Source organism: Mycetomoellerius zeteki, unplaced genomic scaffold (genome assembly GCF_001594055.1).
Source record: "Mycetomoellerius zeteki isolate Tzet28-1 unplaced genomic scaffold, Tzet1.0 scaffold58, whole genome shotgun sequence".
In the NCBI taxonomy this organism is placed as follows: domain Eukaryota; kingdom Metazoa; phylum Arthropoda; class Insecta; order Hymenoptera; family Formicidae; genus Mycetomoellerius; species Mycetomoellerius zeteki.
The window spans coordinates 1,211,074-1,217,073 of NW_017257588.1; the positions used below are offsets into that span (position 1 = coordinate 1,211,074).

The 6,000-nt window shown below is 32.1% G+C and overlaps 1 protein-coding gene across 2 annotated transcripts in view; it reads right to left on the reverse strand.

The window, feature by feature from the left end:
- Positions 1–6,000, reverse strand: part of LOC108728062 (limbic system-associated membrane protein) — a 185,108-nt gene that overhangs the window by 83,318 nt on the left and 95,790 nt on the right. The gene's annotated exons all lie outside the window — the stretch shown is intronic.

Sequence of the window (6,000 nt, forward strand, 5' to 3'; positions counted from 1 at the left end):
TAATTAATCCTATTTTCGCGAGTGTTATGTGACTACCGGATGGAAGCAACAACGGGGGAATCTAACCTACGGTGAGGAGGAGGCCTGGAAGCCATCAAGTGACGGCGGAGCAACTTTGGAGCAAGTAGATTTCATTACGTATTCATTATCTGTCATTTATGTTATAGCTATGCCATTTATACAATGTTGTAGATGTATTATTTATTCGTTTCTTCTCGGTTATATGAATAATCTAAGGGTTCGGGAAAATGTTATTATCGCCATTTGTGTCAGTCTATTTTCATCGTTTATTAGAAATAAAACAAGGATAAAATGACACAAATAATGCTAACAGCGTCTCCCCGGACGCACCTTAAAAGTTATAGAGAAAAACCTTGTATCTATAAAATTTCAAAGATATATATTTTAGAAAATGTTTTTTCGTAAATTATGCAATTATGTTGTAAATTATGTTATATTTGAATAAGATATACGAATAAGATTCGATAAACACAATATTACAATTATTTTTTAGATATTTGAATATTAGTTTTGTGATAAATGAATATTTTTTTCGAAATTATGTAATGATTTAAATGTCTATTTAATTAAATATCTAATTGCAAAATATAAATACGCAATATGTATGTACATAATTATTATTTTAGAATTTAATATTAATTTTGAAATAATTGAGATTGACATAATTGAAATTGAACATTTATTTAAAAATTAATTAATAATACAATTAAATGTAAAGCTCTAATGAATGTAAAATTCAAATACATCAAGATACAGGGCTATTCAAGCCGAGAAACGTTTGAAAGTATTTTTTATGTCGTTAATTATTGTATAATTAGCGATTGACATCTCGGCTTGAGTAGTCCTGTATTTTAATATATTTAAATTATAAAATTAATGTTGAAATAACCAAATACTTTTTGGAAATTGCGTTACTTATTAGTATTTATTTATTTGAGAGAATAAGATATGTAATATATAATAATTTTTTGATATATTTAAATACAAATTTCTTTGGATATTGTTACAATTTGAATTTTATATTTGTGTGTTACAGATCGATGAAGTTACAGTGCTACTGTTAGAAGTCCGCTGCTACGCATCGCATACGTGTGAGTCATATTATCTTCTATTTTAAATTATACAATTCAAAGTTTATCATCAAAAAGTTAATTAAAGAGAAGCGATAGGAATAATTGTACGATATACTTAAGTTAAATCTATTTTAAAAGATACGGTAAGTCTAGGGAATAACGAGACACAGTAAAGGATAATATCTTTATAATATATTATATGTATATGCATAACGTGCAGAATATTCAATGATAACATATATCAATATTCCCTTTCGCGTATTGCCGCTTAATAACTTTACTTTGAATACTTGACATTGCTTAAAAGTCTCTATAAGATTTAGATCGCGAAAATTCTGAACGGAAGAATAGATCGTTTTATGACTATAAGAAGTACGACAATGACACCGAGACGTCCTAGCGTTTTTTTGCTCGTTTCGTTCTCTCTGCAGCTTTTTTCTTTCAATCTCTTACTCGCCGTCACAAGCAGTTTTGTTCTTTTTAGCTCCTTCGACTATCGGTGGTGTATTCATCTTCCAACGTGGTCCTTTCTATTCTTTTTTTTTTCTATTTCGCTGCTTCAGATATGTTAATCACACCGACCTTGCCATTATTCTCGCCAGAATTAAGATCGCTCGTAGTTCTATGTAATGCATTTCAATTATATAAAACTCTCATATAATCCTGGTCCTTTTTGCCGATTATTTAATGTATGTAAGAAATATGCAAGGAAGCGCGTTAATGATTTTTAATATTTATTATAGTCTCAATATTTTGCAGTTATTTTGAGATATACTTAATATGCAAATAAACATTGGGCTTTTGATTCGATTAATGACGAATGATATCAATGCAATAAATATATGAATTCATTTTCTTTTTTTTTATCACTTTTCATTTTTTGTTGTTGCATAATTAATTAATTATGCTGCTTACATTATCATTTATTATTCATCATATGTTACAAACATTTACAAACTCGTATGCATAAGAAAAAATATACATTTATTACGCGATCGCTGGGTCTTTTATAATAATTTAAATTATTAAATATTATCCTGTTTCTTTTTGATAATTTAAATTATTATAAAAGATTCAGCGATCGCGTAATATATGTACATTTTTTCTTGTGCATTCGAGTTCGTAAATATTTGTAATATATAATGAATAATAAATGATAATGTAAGCAGCATAATTAATTAATTGCAACAACAAAAAATGAATAATGATAAAAAAAGAAGATAAATCCATGTCTCTTTGAAATATCATAAAGTTAATTGTTTTTAATTGATAGTAAAATTGTATCTCGCAATCTTGAAGATGTAATATCAATACGACGTAATTTAATCTACTTAATACTTAGTAATTATCCAATTTACTTAATTCAACGAGACTTGCGAGACTTTCATGGTTTCCAGACATATGAGACGCAGAAATATGACTATAAATTAATAATCCCACTATTCCTTATAAGAAATTCATATTCTTTAGAAATATCATATTATTTTTAAAATCATATTTATATTTAACGTTCTATACGTTGGATTTAATAATATTCTACGTCTATTAAAAAAAATAAACGGCCGTTTCATTTTGCGGAAAACGCTGGTTTGACAGTTAAATTTCTCGGTCTGGTTTCCTAATCTTCCCATCTTCATCTACGTAATGCACGCCTCATCTACGTAATCACGGGGAGAAATAATGCGACCGCATAAGTACATGTCTGAATAATTATATTCTTCTTTTCCACGTCATCGTCTCCCAGCCTTAATGGTTATCCACTTAGCATTACGTGTGCTTCTGTCGAGAAGTTGGAATTTCGCAGCGTGAATCCGGGGAATTTGGAGAAACACGAAGTAGAATAGGTCGGCGTCTAGAAGGGCGACGACAACGTTGTCGAGGGCTCTTTTCCGCTCTTTCTTTTCCGCCCCTTGCACCTTCCCCTCTCCTCTTTCCGCCTTTTCCTACCATTTTCTTTCATCCCTTCCTTTCCAGTCTCTTTCACCTCCGATTCTCTTTGTCTTTCATTTTTCGTCACCGGCGTTACTTGTTCACCCCGCGATGGTTCGTAACGGATAATAAGCTCTTCTCGGGGGTCGTCTGACTTTCCGCGGGCGTGCCTGTAGCAGAAATAAGACACGACTTCTTCGTACTGTGGGGCAATTGCTTTTACTTCTAGCCTCCCACGAGAATTCCGCGAGTCTCTCTGTGGCTCTTTGCCAGCCTGTGTGAGCGAGCTCATGCGACATGTATTCGTCTTGCATGTACATATAGCCACAAACTTGCGACTCGTGTAGATGTAATAAGCGCAGTAAATGAAATCCCATAATCGAAAAGTTAGATTTGAAATATAAAAATGTGAAATTCCATTTCCTATAGGATTTTTACTTATTTTGACTAATGTTTGTTACAATTGTTTATACTTAAGTTAACGCAAAACTTTCGATACCGTAATATATATCTGGAACTTCTGAATTTTATTTATAAAAGGATTATATCTTCAAAAAACTAGTTATAGCTTAAAAGCGAGTAAAATTGCAGGTAACTATAGAATGGCAAACTCTTCTTTCTTATTAAATTTTAACTTCGCACGTCTGAAAGCGTAAAAACGATTTTTTAATAAAACCGTTTATTTTTTTGCACAATCCTAAATTTAATTTTCTACACGGTTTTGCTGAAGTATTTAAAAATTTACCTAAATACACATATTTAACAATAATTTTGATTGGACATGAACATTAATTATGTAGGACGCTTAAACTGGTTGTTAGAATATTTTTGTAGGATTTTCATCAACGCTTAAGCGTTTTACATGGTTATTTTGATAGTCCAACAAAATTATTTTCAGACCCACATCCGACTAAATTTTTAAATACTTTAGCAAATCTGTTCTTTCCGTGTAATTATCCATTCGTATTATTTTTTACTAATGCAAAAGATTGCATTACGTGTGATTTCCCTATTCAAGATACTCCACGCGATTTCTCATTTATATGATCGTGACTTCTACAAATCCAGGGACCGCGTTATCTCCGACAAAAGGAAACCATCTCGGTATCAACAGTCTCGAGATTGCGTCTTGCATGAGTTTGGTCGTTTTTCGAGCCGTTTCACAATCAGATTCGCAACTCAGATCTAGCTGCCTTACATGACAATGTTACACGACAATTTTATGGCAATACTCTGTAGTCTCTAAGGACACGGTCGCGGCATCCGTATGAACTTTGAACTTCCTTTAGTGCACGACGCCTGGGCATAACCCTGGGATCGATCGTCGAAAGAACGCCGACCCAATTCGCTTCGTCGACGTTCTCTTATAACGAAAACAGCTACCGGACGTCGTCTTGGGAAATGGGCCTCTTCGCGAGAAGAGATACTTTTGCGGTCGATTCTTATTCCGACACGAACAGATAGGGTTGGATACAGTATACTCGGTACGATATCGTATTTTCTTTTCTTCCTGATTTTTTCGATGGCTTTCGTTAAAAAATCCATTATACTGTGAGAAAAGTCATATTTACATGTATCTATGGAAGTCGTACTATAGTGGAGTAATAAGATGCTTATCATTCGGGGTGGGAAAGATGCTTCAAAGAAAGCAATAAGAAGTGAGCTGTGCGCGACTGATATATTTGTGATTTTTATAATAATTCATATTGAATTCATAGTGAAATGTATAAAATTGAATTCATGATGAAATGTATAAAATCGATAGTTGTAGATTTGCAAAAACTCAAAGTTGTAAGTACTAAAATGCAGTGATGAAATGAAAGTAAAATTCGAATATTGAATTTTGCAATAAAAACAAGGCAATAGATAGAGGAGAAGGTGGTATTATAGCCAGTGTACATACATATTGTGGTCTCTCTTAATATCTCCGTTATTATATAGCGAATCCTAATGATTACTTATGGAATTATTAGTTTAGTAGCTTACCGTTACACCATGACGCTAACATTATCAATACTTAATAGCCAGCACTTATTATTATAACGCATTTTTACTTTCAAGTATTTCGAAACATTTCTGAGGTACACTTTAGCATTTAATTACACCTACTTCCTCATTTTTCTTAAACTTGAGCGTATTATCACATGAATATATGTATTTTTGAGGTTGTTATTTGCTATTTAACATTTTATTTGACCGTTTATATTTTGAGTTATGTAAATTTAAACAATACCATGGTATTTTGTTAATGTGGCTCTCTATGAATATTGATTACTCACGACCTCTTTTTTGAGATTTTCATATCAAAATAATTATTTGATAATCGATTGTAGCTGTACTATTAATCTATTATATTACGTGTACTATTTCTGAGCAGCTTATATGCAGAAGTTATGTGAATGTATATACATTCATTTGCATTTTAAAATGTTTTACTTTTTTGTTAATTTTGTGTGTGTGAAACCAAATACTGTTTTTTAAATAAAACTAATGTTTTAAGGCTATTTTTGAAAGGCCACATTACACCCCCATTAACCTGGACCCCCCACCATCGAAAATCAACTTCGCGATAGGTCAAAAATTTAGTGCTCTTTTGTAGCTAATTAGTTGCTCTAGAGCGAATTTTGTTGCTCCAACCGTTTAGCAGCAATAAAAAAAAAATGGGGGGGTCCAGGTTAATATAAAGCTGGACCCCCCCATAATGAAAAAATGGATATAGAGCTGCGATATCAAAAAAACAAAGGCACCAGATTTTGTTGCTTTTTTGTTGCTCTAGGATAGTGCAAAGAAATATCGAAAAAATCACATTGTTAAACAAATTCCGATAAATAATCAAAACTGCATTGTCGCGCGTCGCAACGTTATGACCAAAATTTACATGTATAGAATTTGTTACTCGCAAGTTTTTGGTATCAAAATGTTCCTTGGAACATATACTATCGAAATATACCCGTTTCCGATTTTGTTGCTAACCCTA